The 19845-nt window shown below is 38.2% G+C and overlaps 1 protein-coding gene and 1 long non-coding RNA gene across 3 annotated transcripts in view; both read left to right on the forward strand.

The window, feature by feature from the left end:
* AUH (AU RNA binding methylglutaconyl-CoA hydratase) overlaps nt 1-19845 on the forward strand; it is a 192829-nt gene that overhangs the window by 136701 nt on the left and 36283 nt on the right. The window lies entirely within an intron of this gene.
* Nucleotides 1224-19217, forward strand: LOC120867668. The gene is made up of 3 exons (XR_005721960.1): nt 1224-1384; nt 13529-13535; nt 19204-19217. It is a non-coding gene; the product is annotated as an uncharacterized LOC120867668 (long non-coding RNA).

Consider the following 19845-nt stretch of genomic DNA (forward strand, 5'->3'; position numbering starts at 1 on the left):
ATATTTGTGAAATTTCAGTGTTTCAAGGATAAGATAGGATTATAAAAATTTTCAGAGAGGAAGAAAAATTATCCAAGTATGAAGAAGTTTCCAACTCACATCAGTGTTTTATTAGTCTTAACACTGGATACTATAAGTATTGCCAACTAAGTCCAATGGCAAACACACGTAACCCAAAACTCTGTACCTGACAAACTGACAGTCAGTTATAACAGCAGAATGAAGACGTTTTCACTGTCCTAATAAAGACATTTCATTTCCTTATACTTTATTCTCTATTCAGTATAAAGGCTAGAAAATTTGTTTCCCAAAGTACCCTTATTAAGAAATAACTTGGCCTTTGGGAAATAGATGAATCAACTTAATTGGGCATCAATACAAATCCAGGAATAATAGCAATAAAACAGGTCCTGTTAGTAACCATTCCAAATTGGAGGGAGGAGTATAAAACTCAAGGGGAAAGCAAGGAGTGACAGCTTGGAGATAGCCTTTGTCACACCCCTTCCCAAACTCCTAGAAAGAAAAAAGTTAGAAACCCAAGGGAAAACTCCTCTTGTGACCTATGTGGTAGACAGGCCATACTTTTCAGTGAGAAAAATGGGTCTATTTAATTTTAGAACTATATATATATATTTTTTTAATTCTTGGAGTGATCAGACTTACAAAGAATGAAATGTAATTTTAGCTCACCTCTTGGTCTGGCATAATGTAGATGCTGGTTGTTGATTTTCAACTTTTAGCACTAATCTGTGTTAAAGAAGGTTTGATTGCTATTGACTTTGAGATATGAATGATTACAGTCGATATCATTAAAGAAAAAGCATAGCATAGCTGACCCAGGGTGAGTTGTGGAAAGATAGAGAAGAGTGTATTGACATAGTTAATTAACTTCTGTCTTGTTCATCCAGGAGTTGTGTACTGTCATTGGGACATTTAAAAACACTTACTCATGTCACTTCCTCTTAGCTTTGTTCTCTCCCAGAACCCTACTTGAGAAAGGCTACCACTCATTTAAAAAGAAAAGTTAATAAACTAGTGTTGAAGATAGACTAGAATATTAAAAATGCTAAAATCTTGAAGATAATAAATGAATAGGTGGTGTTAGTCACTTAGTCCCGTCCAACTCTGCAACCGTATGGACTGTAGCCCGCCAGGCTCCTCCATCCATGGGATTTTCCAGGTAAGAATACTGGAGTGGGTTGCCATTTCCTTCTCCAGGGGTCTTCCTGACCCAGGGATGGAACCCAGGTCCCATGCATTGCAGGCAGACTCTTTACCGTCTGAGCCTCTAGGGAAGTCCAAAGAATAGGTAATAAAGGCCAGATGAGAAAAATAGTGAATCTCAAGATGGTAAATTTAAACCTAACCATATTGATAATCTAATGTCATTAAAAACAGATGGTTAAAAAAATAAGATTCAATTATATGCTGTTTATAAGAGTTATGCTTTAACTATAAAGATACAGATAGATTAAAACTAAAAGAATCGAAGAAGATTTGCATGCTAACGATATATAAGAAAGCTGGAATAGCTATATTACTATCAGAAAACTAGATTGCAGAATAAGAAATCTTACTAGTAACAATGAGGGATATTCTAAAGTAACAGAACTTCAAAATAATGGAAGCGGATACAGTGAAAGTGAAAAGGAGAGGAGAAGTGAAAGTTGCTCTGTCATGTCCAACTCTTTGCTACCCCATGGACTATACCGTCCATGGAATTTTCCAGGCCAGAACATTGGAGTAGGTAGCCTTTCCCTTCTCCAGGGGATCTTCCCAACCCAGGGATCAAACCCAGGTCTCCCACATTGCAGCCGGACTCTTTACCAGGTGAGCCACAAGAAATCCACTATTTTTGCTGGAGATTTCATAATTACTGGAGCAAATGGAAAGAAAATCAGTGAGTTTATAGAAAACTTAAATTGTACATGGAATATTTATTAAAATAGAAAGATGAACCCCATAAAATAAATTTTAATAAACTTTAAAGGGTTGAAATAATGCAGACTGTATTTTCTGACCTCAGCAGAGTTAAATTAAAAATCAGTAACTGAAAATAAATGAAAGTCTCTAGATATTTAGAAATTAAATGAATATTAAGTAAATCCATGAGTCAAAGAAGAAATTACAAGAGAAAATTAGAAAATATTCTGATCTTAAAATGAAAACAACATTAAATTTTGTGTTATGTAGCTAAAGCAGTGCTCTTTAGAGAGAAATTAGAATTTCAAAAGTTGATATTAGAAAGCAAAAGGAAAGCTCTAGAATCAGTGAACTGAACCACTACTTGTAATAAAGATAAAGTTAGTGAAAAAGACTTAGTACAAACAGAAAATTAGAGGAAAAAATCAGTAAAACCAAAAGCCATTAGCACTGTCAGCTAACTTGATAATCAAGAAACAAAGAACAAAAAAACAAAGACACAAATTACCAGTATCAGGATTAAAAGATCAGTCGTCACTACAAATCCTACAGCTATTAAAGAATTATAAGAGAATATCATAAATAACTTTATACCAGGATATCACAAAAATTAAGGCTATAAGAAGTAGAATCTGAATACCTTGACTTTTTTTAAAAAAAGAAATTGAATTTGTAATTAAAAATTTTTTCCAGACGGAAAACTCTGAGCATGATGGCTTCAATGGTAAAATTTATTGGCCATTTATGGAAGAATTGTGACCAGTCCTACCTAAGTTCTTCCAGAAAACAGAGAAGGAGAGAACAGGTGCCAACTCATTTTATGAGGCCCTCCCTCATTACTTTCCTACTGAACCAAACAAAGGAAAAGAAAGAAATTTACAGACCAGTATCTCTCATAAAAACAGACATAAAACTTCTTTTTGAGATTAATCCTTATTGGAATATAGTTGCTTCACATTGTTGCATTAATTTCTGCTGTACAACAGTGAATCAGTTATACGTATACATATATTCCCCTTTTTTGGATTTCCTTCTCATTTAGGTTGCCACAGAGCATTGAGTAGAGTTCCTTGTGCTATACAGTAGGTGCTCATTAGTTACATATTTCATATATAGTAGTGTATGTATGTCAATCCCAGTCTACAAGTTCATCCCACACCACTTTCACTGCTTGATATCCATGTTTGTTCTCTATGTTTGTATCACTATTTCTGCTTTGCAAATAATTTTATCTGTATCATTTGTCTAGATTGCACATATAAGCATTATACAATATTTGTTTTTCTCTTTCTGACTTACTTCATTTTGTATGACAGTCTCTAGGTCTATCCACATCTCTGTAAATGGCACAGTTTTGTCCCTTTTTATGGCTAAGTGATATTCCATTGTATATATGTACTGCATCTCCTTTATTCTTCTGTTGATGGACATTTAGGTTCCTTCCATGTCCTGGCTACTGTAAATAGTGCTGCAGTGAACAGATGAATGTATCTTTTTGAATTATGATTTTCTCCAGGTGTATGCCCAGGAGTAGAATTGCTGGGTCATATGAGTTATGACCAACCTAGATAGCATATGGAAAAGCAGAGACATTACTTTGCCAACAAAGGTCCGTCTAGTCAAGGCTATGGTTTTTCCAGTGGTCGTGTATGGATGTGAGAGTTGGACTGTGAAGAAAGCTGAGCGCCGAAGAATGGATGCATTTGAACTGTTGGAGAAGACTCTTGAGAGTCCCTTGGACTGCAAGGAGATCCAACCAGTCCATTCTGAAGGAGATCAGCCCTGGGATTTCTTTGGAAGGAATGATGCTAAAGCTGAAACTCCAATACTTTGGCCACCTCATGCGAGGAGTTGACTCATTGGAAAAGACTCTGATGCTGGGAGGGATTGGGGGCAGGAGGAGAAGGGGACAACAGAGGATGAGATGGCTGGATGGCATCACTGATTCGATGGACGTGAGTCTGAGTGAACTCCGGGAGTTGGTGATGGACAGGGAGGCCTGGCGTGCTGCGATTCATGGGGTCGCAAAGAGTCGGACACAATGGAACGACTGAACTGAACTGTTGGAAAAGACTCTTGAGGGTCCCTTGGACTGCAAGGAGATCTAACCAGTCCATGCTGAAGGAGATCAGCCCTGGGATTTCTTTGGAAGGAATGATGCTAAAGCTGAAACTCCAATACTTTGGCCACGTCATACGAAGAGTTGACTCATTGGAAAAGACTCTGATGTTGGGAGGGATTGGGGGCAAGAGGAGAAGGGGCTGACAGAGGATGAGATGGCTGGATGGCATCACTGACTCGATGGATGTGAGTCTGAGTGAACTCCAGGAGTTGGTGATGGACAGGGAGGCCTGGTGTGCTGCAATTCATGGGGTCGCAAAGAGTTGGACTCGACTGGGCAACTGAACTGAACTGAACTGATGGTAATTCTATTTTTAGCGGTTTTAAGACTTTCCATACTGTTCTCCATAGTGGCTTTACCAGTTTACATTCCCACCAACAGTGTCGGAGAGTTCCCTTTTCTGCACACCCTCTCCAGCAGTTATTGGTTGTAGATTTTTTGATGATGGTCTCTCTGACCAGTTGTAGTTTTGATTTGCATTTCTGTAATAATTAGTGATGTTGAGCATCTTTTCATATGTTTGTTGGCCATCTGTATGTCTTCTTTGGAGAAAAGTCTATTCAGGTCTTCTGTCCATATTTTTTATTGTGTTGTGTGGTTTATTTTTTTGTTTGTTTTTATTGAGCTGCATAAGCTGTTTGTATATTTTGGAGATTAATCCTTTGTCAGTTACTTCATTTGCAAATATTTTCTCCTGTTCCATGAGTTGTCTTTTTATTTCATTTATGACTTCCTTTGTTGTACAAAAGCTTTTAAGTTTCATTAGGTCGCAAGTGATTTTTTGTTTTATTTTCATTACTCTAGGAGGTGAGTCAAAGATATTGTTATGTTTTGTGAAAGAGTGTTCTGCCTATGTTTTCCCCTAAGAATTTTATAGTGTCCAGCCTTACGTTTAGATCTTTAATTCATTTTGAGCTTATTTTTGTGTGTGGTATTAGGAAGTGTTCTTATCTCATTGATTTACACCTTGCTGTTCAGTTCCGAGCACCACTTATTGAAGAGACTGCCTTTTTTTCTGTCCGTTGTATTTTCTTTCCTCCTCTGTCATAGGGTAGGTAATCACAGATGTGTGGGTTTACCTCTGGGCTTTCTGTTGCATTGATCTATATTTCTGTTTTCATGCAAATACCATACTGTCTTTATTACTGTAGGTTTGTAGTATAGTCTCAAGTCAGGGAAACTGATTGCTTCACCTGTTTTTCTTTCTCAGATTGCTTTGGCTATTTGGGGTCTTTTATGTTTTCATACAAATGGAAAAAAAATTTTGTGCTAATTTTGTGACAAATTCCAATGGTAATTTGATAGGGGATTGCACTGAGTCTGTAGACTGCTTTGGTAGTATCGTAATATATTGATTCTTCCAGTCCAAGAACATGGTCTATCTTTGTACCTGTTTGTGTTGTTTTTGATTTCTTTGAACAGTGTCTTACAGTTTTCTAAGTACAAGTCTTCTTCCGCCTTAGGTAGGTTTGTTCCGAGGTAAATATTTTATTATTTTTGTTGTAATAGTGATTCGGATTGTTTCCTTAGTTTCTCTTTCTGATTTTTCATTGTTAGTGTATAGGATGCAAGAGTTTTCCGTAAATTAATTTTATATCCTGAAGCCTTACCAAATTCATTGATTAGCTCTCATAGTTTTCTTTTGGCATCTTTAAGATTTTCTATGTATAGTATCACAGATATAAAAATTCTTAATAAAATTTCAGCAATTTAGAAAACCAATCATATATAAAAAGGTAAGTTGGATATAGGAGGTAAACTACCTGTTACACAAGCTCCTGATGGATGTTTCATTCAGGAATCTTACTCTGACTGCTGGGAAGAGGGACTTACGCTTCTCTGAGTCAGGAGTCTATGGTTGTATTTCTTCTGTTCTTTCCTTTTCTGGTCTGAAATGCCAAGAGGCTGGGGAACTGGTGGGGGAGTAGGGGATCGTGACTCTGACTTGAGCAACTCTGATGTAATAAATGTAATAAATTAAGAAGAGGTGGCAAAAATACACAGAAGACCTGTACAAAAAAGATCTTCATGACCCAGGTAATCACGATGGTGTGATCACTCACCTAGAGCCAGACACCCTGGAATGTAAAGTCAAGTGGGCCTTAGGAAGTATCACTACAAACAAAGCTAGTGGAGGTGATGGAATTCCAGTGGAGCTATTTCAAATCCTGAAAGATGACGCTGTGAAAGTGCTAAATATGCCAGCAAATTGGGAAAACTCAGCAGTGGCCACAGGACTGGAAAAGGTCATTTTTCATTCCAGTCCCAAAGAAAGGCATTGCCAAAGAATGCACAGACTACCGCACGGTTGCACTCATCTCACACGCTAGCAAAGTAACGCTCAAAATTCTCCAAGCCAGGCTTCAGCAATACGTGAACTGTAAACTCCCTGATGTTCAAGCTGGTTTTAGAAAAGGCAGAGGAACCAGAGATCAAATTGCCAACATCCGCTGGATCATCGAAAAAGCAAGAGAGTTTCAGAAAAAACATCTATTTCTGCTTTATTGACTATGCCAAAGCCTTTGACTGTGTGGATCACACTAAACTGTGGAAAATTCTGAAAGAGATGGGATTACCAGACCACCTGACCTGCCTCTTGAGAAATCTATATGCAGCTCAGGAAGCAACAGTTAGAACTGGACATGGAACAACAGACTGGTTCCAAATAGGAAAAGGAGTACATCAAGACTGTATATTGTCACCCTGCTTATTTAACTTATATGCATCATGAGAAACGCGGGGCCGGAGGAAGCACAAGCTGGAATCAAGATTGCTGGGAGAAATAACAATCACCTCAGATATGCAGATGACACCACCCTTATGGCAGAAAGTGAAGAAGAACTAAAAAGCCTCTTGATGAAAGTGAAAGAGGAGAGTGAAAAAGTTGGCTCAAAGCTCAACATTCAGAAAACAAAGATCATGGCATCCGGTCCCATCACTTCATGGCAAATAGATGGAGAAACACTGGAAACAGTGGCTGACTTTTATTTTTCTGGGCTCCAAAATCACTACAGATGGTGATTGCAGCCATGAAATTAAAAGATGCTTACTCCTTGGAAGAAAAGTTATGACCAACCTAGATAGCATATTAAAAAGCAGAGACATTACTTTGCCAACAAAGGTCCATCTTGTCAAAGCTATGTTTTTCCAGTGGTCATGTATGGATATGAAATTTGGACTGAAAAGAAAGCTGAGCGCCAAAGAATTGATGCTTTTGAACTGTGGTGTTGGAGAAGACTCTTGAGATTCCCTTGGACTGCAAGGAGATCCAACCAGTCCATTCTAAAGGAGATCAGTCCTGGGTGTTCTTTGGAAGGACTGATGCTAAAGCTGAAACTCCAGTACTTTGGCCACCTCATGCGAAGAGTTGACTCATTGGAAAAGACTCTGATGCTGGGAGGCATTGGTGGCAGGAGGAGAAAGGGCCGACAGAGGATGAGTTGGTTGGATGTCATCACCAACTCGATGGACATGGGTTTGGGTGGACTCCCGGAGTTGGTGATGGACATGGAGGCCTGGTGTGCTGAGGTTCATGGGGTTGCAAAGAGTCAGACACGACTGAGTGACTGAACTGAACTGAACTGAACTGATGTAATAAATCCTAAAGGAGCTTGAATATCGCCATCACTTATCCACTCCAATTAAATTGCATAACATTTTATTGAATTAAGAGACAGACTTAATGAATCAGTCAGTAGTCAACAAACATTAAAATTTTTTCATTTAAAAAGGTAACGTAACTAAGTGGGGTTTAATCTGTTTTATACAAGAATATAATTCATATTAACAGAATAAAAGAAAAATTCTGTGGTTATCTCAGTGTTTGCAGAAAAAGCATTTGATAGATTTCAGTATTGATTCATGATTTATAAACTCTTAGCAAATTAGAATCACAGGGTGCTTCCTCAATCTGGCAAAAGGCCTTTGTAAAATGCTTATAGGTTTTCAGTGATGAAAACTTGAACCCCTTCCCGCAAATAATGGAAACAAGGCAAGAATGTCCACTCTCACCACTTCTCTTCAACATTCTACCTGTAGGGTCTAGCCAGCACAATAAGGCCAGAAGAAGAAACAGTTGTGAAGAACTCTTTATTCATAAGTGCCATATGATCATGTTCAGAGAGAATCCTGAGTAGTTTATCAGAAATGTTATTAGAATTAGTGATTGAATTCGTCAGAGTCTCTGAATACAAGGTCAGTGTATAAACATCAATTGTACTATAATGCTACAATGAACAATTGAAAAGTGAAATTTATAAAAAACTCCCATTTATAGTAGCATCAAAGAACATGAAATATTTAGGAATACATTTAACAAAATATGTGTAAAATCTGTACATTCGAAACTATCAAACATGGTAGAGAGAAATGAAAGAAGACTGAAGTAAATGAAAAGACATAAGACATTCATGTGTCAGAAAATGCAATATTGCTATTACATCATTCTCCTCAAAGTGATCTACAGATTATAGATCTTAGCTATAATCCTAGCAGCTTTATTTTTTTTTAATATAAAATGGCAAGGTGATTTAAAAATATTTATGGAGAGGCAAAGAGCAAAGTTGACTGAATCATACTTCCTGATTTCAAGACATACTATTAAAAAAATCAAGACAGCATGATACTTGTGGGAGAACAGACATACAGAATAGAAAATTCCATAAATAGACTTAAACATACATGGTTAGGGAACAGAAGTGGGGAGGGGCAGCAGTAAGAGTCCCATTTGTCATCTCATTATTAGAAGTATAGAATTTCAGAATAATCTTGGTCAGTTTTATTAGCAAATGTTATTTTAGGGCAGATTTTATGAAGTGTTATTTTATGCCACTAAATAAACCATAAGCTTAATTGCTGCAATCTGGGTAGATGTTTATTTGTTTTACAGTTTAAGCCTCACTAACTGATTTAATAGACTAGCCAAAAGCAATTTCAAATACTTCCATATATTACCAATGATCAGTCCTTATTGTTTCTAAAATAAGATGAAAGTGAAGCAAAATGTTTGTATGACATTACTTAAATTTAATTATATTTAGTTTCTGTAAAATAGCAGATTAAATGCCAGAACTTAAAACTTGTCTTTCATTTATTTTCTAAATAGAGCTGCCTAAGTTACAGTGCTTTAATTCATGAGCAGTTAGATTGTTTTTGGAAATTTTTAAAAAGCCATTTTCTAAGCTAATTCACATTATGCTTTTGATTTTAAATAATAAAGGTTATTTCTATAAATGATAGCTTCACTGTGTACCAAGTTAGCATTTGATAGTTTAAAATAAGAAATTAAACTTTGACTCTTTTAAGGGAGTATTTTAAATAGCTTTTAGTGTTTAAATGTGTACATATACATGCATAGGCACATTTAGTCATTAAAATTGCTTGTCAGGATAGTCAAGGAAATGTCCTCTGTAACAGTTTTCCTCAGATCTATTTCAGACTTATGCATGTGTTACTATATTTATCTAATCAGCCCTTGCTGTTAGGTTTTGTTATTTTATTACAAGCAGCTGTGCAAAGCTTTTTCTTTTAAAAATTACATTCTTTTGTAGTGCTGCCATCATTCACACATTACACATTTGGGCAGCAAATTAAAGGCAAGTAAACTGCAGAACTAGATGAAATACATAATGTCAACATAATTCATACCTTCGTGGAAAAGCTCCCCTTTTGGGACAATTAAATTGAGGACACTAAGAGTTTCAGAAGTCATACAGACGATATACTCATGACTTTGTTTTATCACTCTCAGGTGTTTGCAGCCATGCCGCTTACACGGCTTTACCTGTATTTACTAATTCTGAGGGTTAATAGCATGCCAACATTTAATTAGTTTGCTCTGATACTGAGAATTGCTTCCATATTAGTGTATTCATTTAGTGAATTTAAGACTGTCAGAAGTCTAAATTCCAAGCCCAAATAGGGACTTTTGGAATATAAAATCTACTGCAACTTTTGTGTGACAGTTTGAAACATTTCAGTTTGCAGGCTGTGAACATCAGATTTAGTTGACCTTTGAGTTTATACTAGATTCCAGGTTCGTTTGTGGCATCCACAGGTGGGATAGGCATTATGCCATTGTCTCATATTGCACCATTAAGCTTTAGAGGTAAATTATTCCTGTATCATAGATATGGAAACTGAATCTTAGGACCTTCTTCAAGGTTACATAACTAATTAAGGATATTATATCTAGTAGATGTATTGATGACCTCACTCAGCATTTAGGATTATTGGTAGTTAAGAGAAGTGCTCCATGTGCAGGAAATAATCTTTGCAGTGTAAACATATTGCATTGTTTACCAATATAGACAGGTCTTTACTTTCGTATTAACTGAAGAGATTCTTGAACAACTTGCTATTTTAGATTAGCCGTCTTTTAATTCATTTCTGTTTCTGCTGCCACTCTGTTGATTCAGATTTCCATGACCTGCCGCCTGAGCTAATCCAGTATTTTGTAATTAGTCTCTTGATATGTTTATGTCCATACGATGTTTAACAGGTTAATTTGATTCCAAAACTTTCAGTACTTACCTCATATTGCTTAATCAAAGGAAGCATGAACTCATCCTGGCGTGGAACTTGAATTTTGCTTCTCAGTTTCACCCTTCCCATTTCATCTCTGTGACCCATGTAAACCTCACCTGTTGTTGAGTGGACTTTGAGTTGAGCTACAGGTGGATGACCTCCCTCTTTGCTCGCCATCTCAGCACTGCCCCTTTGCCCCTTCCTCTTGAAAGATTTTCCCTGTTTCCTGACCTAGCACATGATTTATACCTCTTAGTTTTAAAACCTAATAGTTTTATCCCCAAAGTTTTATTCTGATTGGCTGGTCAGAAAGAGGTTCTGAATGTTAATTCACATGCAGCCTGCATGGGGATAAGGAAATCACTTTAGTAAGCAGCTTCCAAAGCTGCCTGTTGCCTCAGTCTTCCTTGGCTCTCCAGCACCAAGATTTAGGATCACAGAAGAGCTACAAAGCCATGAAAGCCAACTCCTCACCATACTTGACAAGAATCTGGTTCAGCTGAAGCAGAGAGAGGCCTGTTCTGGGTGAGGAGTCATACAGGGCCACCTCCATCCAATTAATAATCTCTCAGATTTCTCTTGCATTTTGGATCATACCCCCGTAATTTATTTTCTGCTTTGACAGGTGTTCTGTGGAATGTCTTTATAAACTTAACAATACAGAGGAAGATATTATTTACAGACTTAGTTTTTAGGAGATGTAAGTCATGATTTATGTATAAGTATAAATATCCAACATCAGATTATCTGATACATCTTGAGAGTTGCAGTTTTTTTACTTCACATTATGCCTTGTGGAGAGGCCTGACGTGCATTCTATGGAATATGAGAATGGTGCCTGCCAATTCATTTTTCCAGATTTGCCTTGGAGAAGAAATCACTTGCATATAGTCTGAGGTTGAAATGTTCATTCAGTACAGGCTTGCTTTTCATTCTGTATTTTTGAAGGTCTATTGTAGTCTTTGTAAACTTAATAATTTCAAACAATGAAAAGGAGTTTATATGCTGAATTATTTTCTAAAGAGTAATATTCCCTAGTGTACTTTTAAAAATTATAAATCATACAGTAGATTTAAAGGGAAAGATTTTTTTAAAACCCACTAGTAATAACAACTAATTTAGAAACAAAGTTTGTTCTTATTAAATATTCATCTGCACTGTATGTGATTAGAGTTTCATCCTGTAGTACAAATGTAAAAATTGAAAGATTGTTTTGCTACCTCCATGTTAAGGTCCATTTTACTGGCTTTACTTCTTTGCCTTTAAGGTTTTATGATACCTTTGTTCCAGTTTAGTCAAAACATGTATTACGTCCACATTCAGTGGTATCTTACTCTTAATAGTGTTGACTTCAAGTGTTCTTTTGCTTTTTATTTCCAGTATGTGACCTCCTTAGTAACCCAGGTGTCCCCTCTCCTTTGTATTCTCCTACAGTCAGAGCTGGAATTCAATGAGGACTGCTGCCCAGTCTTTGTGAGCCTCACAGAGACAGATGCCCCTGTCCCAGAGACACACTGCTCTGCTCATGATTGCCTCTGAGGCCTGAAGCAGGGGTTAAAGCACTACTCTCCAAGAGTTGGCGTGAGAGTTGAATCAATTTATAAAGTACTTAGAAAGGACCTGGCACATAATAAGCACTAGATAAACGCTTGCTGTTTTGTGCTTTTTGTCCCAAGGCATTATTATTGCCATGTATGTATCTGTTCCTTGATCATATGTAAAAGTTGTTTTAAATGACCCTCCCCCTGCCCGCCCACACCAAGTAGAGAAAAAGGGGGGGAAAAAAAAGATTAGTAGACTGATTGATTTCTTCAGCAGTGTTTGTGGCTCGGCTAGATTCAGAGAACTGTTTAAGAGTGGAGAGGACTTTGAAAGAACTGGAATAGTGACAATGTATATAACCCCTTACCAATTACAGTCACATAATCTTGGCACTTAGTGGGGCAGTATGAATTAATTCTTTGCTTGAGCAGTATAAGACTTTATCAGAAGATCTGCTAAATGGAATGTACACGGGCTGTAGGATTATCGGGGACTAAAGCAGGTGGTCGAGGATGAGCAGGAGCACAGGGAAAGCTGACTCTCCGGGCCTGCAGTCGACACTTGGCTCCCTTTTCGTTTTTCTTTTACAGGCTGATTGGGAGCTTGTATCAGTGGAAACCACAGCTTCTGACTTTTATAGTGAATACACGATCAGCCAGTGACAGACTTGTATTTTCCATTCTCCAGTGACTCCTCTCAGAAACCCAGCTACTTTGTAAGTAGTAAAGATACAACATGAGTAAATCTATGAGTATTTAATTACACTCCAAAGAGGATGACACCTTGGCAGCATCTGCGTTATAGAAGAGCCTACGAGAGGAAGAGAAAGTTCTGTACTGGAGATGGAGTTAGGAGGGAAGAACTTGTTTTCATGTCTCAGCTGAGAGTCCAGCACTTAGACATGTGTTGGTGCACTCCAAACTCTTTGAGACCCTTTCTGTTGCTGTGGGGCCTTGGAACACCCCTGCTACTATACATAGTGGTACGAGCCAGGAGCTGATATGTTTGATTTCTTGCAAATACTTAGAGCAGCAAGCTCATTCATCTTCCTCCCCTAATAGATGAAGAAACTAGAATTCACTAAAGTAAAATGTCATCCCTCTGGGGACTATGGAACCCCTGGTACCCAAACCCTGGGACAGTGCCCTTTCTCTTAGGTTAGAGCAGACATGTTGATGGGCTCACTCACTTCTCCAGGTCCTGAAAAAGAATCAATTTGTTTACTAGTGGTTTCTTCTTTTTGTTAGACACAGCATGCTTTTTACCCAGAGGGGCACATTGATGTATACTATTAGGAGTCCTCCAGGACTGAAATCTGTATCCCTTTTTGAGTTGTCAGAAGCCAGGAGCTCTTGGGTTGCACATCAGCACGTCTCAATCCACAGTCAGTCCACATTCTGATAGGCTTGTCTTAAGAGTAACTGTCACTCTACCTTTGAGGAGAAAATCAGTGATTCATTTGATATTGGAAACTTGAAACTTTATCCTATTTAATGAGATTTAAGTTACAGAAACTCTTTTCTGGAGAGAAAAAAGTATAATATGCAACTTTCTTTCTTTTAGATTTTTAGTTAGTGATTTAGAAACACATACTCCATAAGCATGGGTCAGGCATCCGGCAACTCAAGGGGGAAAGAGGCCAGGGGGGATGGTGGGGAGTTTTGTCTGGGGACACAACTGCCATCTGTGTGTGGAAATAGGGAGGAGAAAGTTCTGTTGTTTTTGATCCTTACAGCAGACCTGGTAGAAGATAAACTTTAAAACTTATGTTTGCTAAGGGATACAGTAGTCTTTATGTCTCTTTGTGGAATGGGTTAATATGATTGTGATATTGAAACAGTTTTACAGAGGAGTGAGAAAATCTGCACACCAAGACAGGCTGGGGTAGACCAGTCCTGAGGAGGGTGGGGGCACAATGAGGAGGCTGACTTTTGAAGGCTACCCTGTATCACTACGTGGTGGGGTGGCCGTGTACTGCCAACCTTCTCAGGGAGACAATAGTTTTATTCCCTCATTTTTTAAAAGAAGATGTTAGTGGAGACTACAGCTTCCGAGGAACCCAGGATTTTCTTAAATTTAAATAACTTTCTTACTTAAAATGAAGAAAAGCACTGGTTGATAAGCATATTTTAAACATGGTCATTAAGTATATTTTATCTGTCACATTCATAATCATGAGCAAAGATATATGATATTTGAGCATTAAGTATATATTACATTGCTGATTTTATGTTACTGCTATGGGCGGGGGGGAGGGGGGGCGCGGGAATCTACCGAACAAACAACTTTTGTGTAATCAGCTGAAAGAACAGCCGCAGGGGTGAGGTAACAGGAAAAGGGGGATTGACATGATGGTTTGTGAGATATTGTTTCCTCAGTTGTGTCACAGAGCCACTGTGGCTTTAGTTTTCCCAGAGCCAGTAGAGCTCTTGCAGAACTCTAAGACTGTGTTCAGAAGTATTGCATTCTTTCCTTATTTCTGTGTTTCTTTCTTGCGTCATTTACATGGAGCTCTCCACTACAGACAAAGAGCTTTGTTACATTATTGACCAGGAGCAAAAATACCTGCCATGCTAGCCTACTGATTATGACATGTGAGTACAAGTGTATAGCTAATGTGATATACACTTAATGTGAAGCAGTGAAGACAATAGTGTTGTGGAAGTGTGAAGCGGTAAGAATGTAAGGCTTACCAGGCAGCTCTTAAAACTCCTGTGTCTTAACCCATAGTCATGACAGTGTGTTGGGCTATGTGTCCACTACCTCTGGAGCCATTCCCAGGTCCCACGGGTGTCCTTTGTATTACAGCTTTTCACTAGAGTGTCCTTTGTCAAAAGCCCAACATAGTTAAGAATTTATGCTTCTGGTTTTTCTTTCTTCTATTACTATAGAAGTATATCACTACACTCCACATTTTATTTTGAGGCATTCTGAGTAGATCCTTTAGAGACAAAAATAATAAACAATATAAACTTAAGCCTTTAAAAATAAAGCTTGGCATAAAAGTAGTTCATGGGGGAAATAATGGTTTTTCAACTATTGGTTGTTCATATTGGGGCTTCCCTGATAGCTCAGTTGGTAAAGAATCTGTCTGCAATGCAAGAGACCCCGATTCGATTCCTGGGTTGGGTACCCACTCCAGTCTCTGCTTTTTAATATGCTGTCTAGGTTGGTCATAACTTTGCTTCCAAAGAGTAAGTGTCTTTTAATTTCATGGCTGCAATCACCATCTGCAGTGATTTTGGAGCCCCCCAAAATAAAGTCTGACACTGTTTCTACTGTTTCCCCATCTATTTCCCATGAAGTGATGGGATAGGATTCCATGATCTTCGTTATCTGAATGTTGAGCTTTCAGCCAACTTTTTCTCTATCTTCTTTCACTTTCATCAAGAGGCTCTTTAGCTCCTCTTCACTTTCTGCCATTAGGGTGGTGTCTTCTGCATATCTGAGGTTATTTATACTTCTCCCGGCCATCTTGATTCCAGCTTGTGCTTCTTCCAGCCCAGCGTTTCTCATGATGTACTCTGCATAGAAGTTAAATAAGCAGGGTGACAATATACAGCCTTGACATACTCCTTTTCCTATTTGGAATGAGTCTGTTGTTCCATGTCCAGTTCTAACTGTTGCTTCCTGACCGGCATAGAGGTTTCTCAAGAGGCAGGTCAGGTGGTCTGGTATTCGCATCTCTTTCAGAATTTTCCACAGTTTATTGTGATCCACACAGTCAAAGACTTTGGCATAGTTATGGATGTGAGAGTTGGACTGTGAAGAAAGCTGAGCACTGAAGAATTGATGCTTTTGAACTGTGGTGTTGGAGAAGACTCTTGAGAGTCCCTTGGACTGCAAGGAGATCCAACCAGTCCATTCTAAAGGAGATCAGTCCTGGGTGTTCTTTGGAAGGACTGATGCTAAAGCTGAAACTCCAATCCTTTGGCCACCTTATGGGAAGAGTTGACTCATTGGAAAAGACTCTGATACTGGGAGGGACTGGGGGCAGGAGGATAAGGGGATGACAGAGGATGAGATGGCTGGATGGCATCACTGACTTGATGGACATGAGTTTGAGTAAACTCCGGGAGTTGGTGATGGACAGGGAGGCCTGGCGTGCTGCAATTCATGGGGTTGCAAAGAGTCAGACACGACTGAGCAACTGAACTGAACTGAACTGAACCCACTACAGTATTCTTGGGCTTCCCTTGTGGCTCAGCTGCAATTTTGGAGACCTGGGTTCAATCCCTGGGTTGGGAAGATCCAGGGAAAGGCTACCCACTCCAGTATTCTGGCCTGGAGAATTCCATGGACCATATATAGTCCAAGGGGTCGCAAAGAGTCAGACACGACTGAGCGACTTTCACTTTCATGCAAACAATGAGCGTCAATCCATACTTCTTGGCATATATAAAGATGAACTCAAAATGTATCATAGGCCAAAATATGAAAACTGAAAATATAAAACTTAAGGAGCAAACTTAGGAAAACAAGCCTTATGCTCTTAGGCTAGAAATTATGATTTCTTAAGTAAGATACCAAAAGCATAATCCACATGAGAAAAAAAAAGGAAATACTAGACTTGATCAAAATGAAGAGTATCAATTGTCAAAAGACACTGTTGATAGAATAGATGGTTTAAGTCTCGGACTGGCAGAAAATACATGTAAATCTTATATCTCATAAAGGACCTGTATCTAAAATATGTAAAGAACTCTGAAAACTCAAGAGTGAGAAAACAAATCACTCTAATTAAAACATAGTCAAGTTATTTGAGAAAGCTCTTCACTAAAGATGTGTGAATGACAAATAAATACATAAAGGAGTGTTCAAAGTCATAAGGAAAGTGCAAATTAAACCCACAATGGGACACCATTAATGCCTAGTAGAATAGCTAAAAGTTAAAAAAAATCTGACTATACTAAGTGTTGACAAGGATGTAGAATATCTGGAACACCACACATAGGAATGTAAAATGGTACAATTGATTTAGAAAACAGGGGCGTTTTCTACACATACACACGCTATATAAAGCAGTTATTAAAAATAGATGTCTTCCTGTCTCCGCCGCCCCCCCCGACCATTGTGTGCTACTGTAATCCATTCAGACTGTCTTAATGATAAACATTTGGCTTGTTTTTGCTCTTTTGTAAGCACCTATAATGTCACAGTGAAAAACCACATGTGTATGTCATACATGCCATTTCACATTTTTACTAGACTGTCTTTGAGTAAAATCCTGGAAATGAGGTAGTAGCTGGGGCTAGGGGTAGCTGCTCATAGGTGGCAAACTTTCCTGTGACAGGGGTGTAACAGTTTGCAGGCCAGCAGCCTCCTTAACAGAATTGTCGATCTTTGGGATATTTGCCAAGCAAGCAGATGAGGAAGGGTATTTTGAAGCGATACAACTTGCATTTCTCTTTATAATCAGAGTTGGTAGTTTTCACATGTTTTAAGGGCCTGTGAGGAGGAAAAACACTTTTCTTCTGCCCTCTAGGTTCTCTGGTTGGGGTGCTAGGAATTAACAAAAGACAGATGAGTCAGAGAGGAACAGTTTGTTAGCATGTGCAGCACACATACCTGTGGAGAAGCTCAGTTATGAGTAGCTCAGAGATGCAGTTAGAATTTGAGAACATGTGTACTGTCTTAGGCTAAACAAAAGGAAAAGGGGCTTGGGGTTCTGGCGGGGAGTAGGGTGGGTTATGGAACAGGACTAGGAAATACATGGTAAACAGAGGTTGTTTAGTAAGATTTAGCACACAGATCTTTTTTTTTTTTTAAGTAATTAATTTTGGGCTGTACTGGGCTTTCATTGATGCACATGGACTTTCTCTGTTGCGGTGATGGGGGCTACTCTGTAGTTGCAGTATGCAAGCTTCTCATTGCAGTGGCTTCTCTTGTTGTAGAGCACAGGCTCTAGAGCTCCTGGGCTTTAGTAGTTGTTTCTCATGGGCTATAGAGCACACACTCAGTAGTTATGGTGCATGGGCTTAGTTGCCCCCTGGCATCTGCCGACCAGAGATGAAACCCACGTCCCCTGCATTGGCAGGCGGATTCTTAAGCACTAGACCACAAGGAAGTCCCATAATGCAGAGAAGTCTGTGTGTTCTTCACCTATAGAAAAGAAAAGAAAGAAAGTGAAGTTGCTCAGCCATGTCCGACTCTTTGCGACCCCATGGACTGTAGCCTACTAGTCTCCTCTGTCCATGGAATTTTCCAGGCAAGAGTACTAGAGTGGGTTGCCACCTATAAGAGTTGTTAAAAGTTGTCTTCCTTTTTCTGGTACTGGAGTGGGAGACATCTTTACAAATGGAAATTTCCTTTATAAATATATGTTTCCTTTGTAAAAGAAAAGCTTTACTTTTAGGTCTTTTCTTATGTCTGCTGTTCCTCAGTTAACCTTCAGCTCAAAGTAATCCTTATTTTAAAGAGATATTTTATTGTAGCATATTCTGGCCTCCTTCAGGTCAATTGAATTTTTAATTGTCTAACTCTTGCCTTTTTCTCTTATTAAATTATCAGTCTCAATTTTTAGTATTGTTACATATTAAGAATTCTTTAGCTGTGATATTTTTCCAATTGCAAATTATTTTCCTGTTTTACATATCTTTTAATTTTCCTTGGAATTTTTCTTTTTTATGCAGTTCTTTTTTTAATGCCTTAATGGTTTTTTTTATTACCTATAGATTTTAAGATATAGTCCCCAAATTATTAATAATTCACTCTAGTGTTGTTGTTTTTTTTTAAGCCCTTAGATAGCTTCATTTTTTACTTTTAGATCTCAATCTGTTTGGAATTTAACCTGACACATATTGAGAGAAATAAATACAACTTTCTCTTTTTTCTCATGTTTCTGCCTTCATTTTTGAAGAGTAAGTTCATAGGATGTAGGTTTCTAGGTTGGCATTTGTTTTCCTTCAGCCCTGTGAAGCTATCCCACTCTCTTTTGGCTTTTGTCATACCAAAGAACTTGGCTCTAGTCTAGCTTTTGTTCCTTTGAAGATAATCTGTCTTTTTTTTTTTTTTTTGGCCTGGTTGTTTTAACAATTTAATAATTTTTTTTTTCTTGTCTGGCTTCCTGGAACTCCATTTTATTCATTAAGGTAAATTTTTCTTTTATTTGTCTTGTTCCTGATTCACTGGCACTCTTAATATAGGAATTCATATCCTCAGTGTTTTGGAAATACCCAGCCATATCTCTTGAAATATTGTCTCTGCCTGTTCCTTCTTTCCTTTCTTCTTATACTCTGATCACATTTATGTTAGACCTAATCACTGTGTTTTTCCTTCTCTGTGTGTTGTATTTTGGATAATTCTTCAGATCCATTTTCCAGTTTATTTATACTTTGTTTTTGCTATGTTCAGTCAGTCTGCTGCCAAATATATGTCAAGTTTTTCATTTTGGTTACTAAGTTTTCCCTCTCTAGAAATTCTGTTTGGTTCACTTTTAAATCTGCTATGTCACTTTTTCTAGTTTTCTGTTCCCTGAGAATATATTCCAGTTTGTCATTTGTTTACATATGGTAAATGTAGTTGCTCTAAAATATGTATCTGGTCATTCAGTTTCTGAAGTATGCGTGGGTCTTTTCACTCCCTTATCTCTGGAGGTTCTTGTTCTTATCTTTTTGTGTGTGTGTCTGAATATTTTTGGCTGCTTGCTGGCCATTCCCCATGAAAAATTACTCATAGGCCCTCTAGTGGGGGTTGACTGTGTGTCTCTCACCCCCTCCCCCCGCCCCAGAGAT

This window comes from Oryx dammah, unplaced genomic scaffold, assembly GCF_014754425.2.
Source record: "Oryx dammah isolate SB20612 unplaced genomic scaffold, SCBI_Odam_1.1 HiC_scaffold_1, whole genome shotgun sequence".
Taxonomy (NCBI): Eukaryota; Metazoa; Chordata; class Mammalia; order Artiodactyla; family Bovidae; genus Oryx; species Oryx dammah.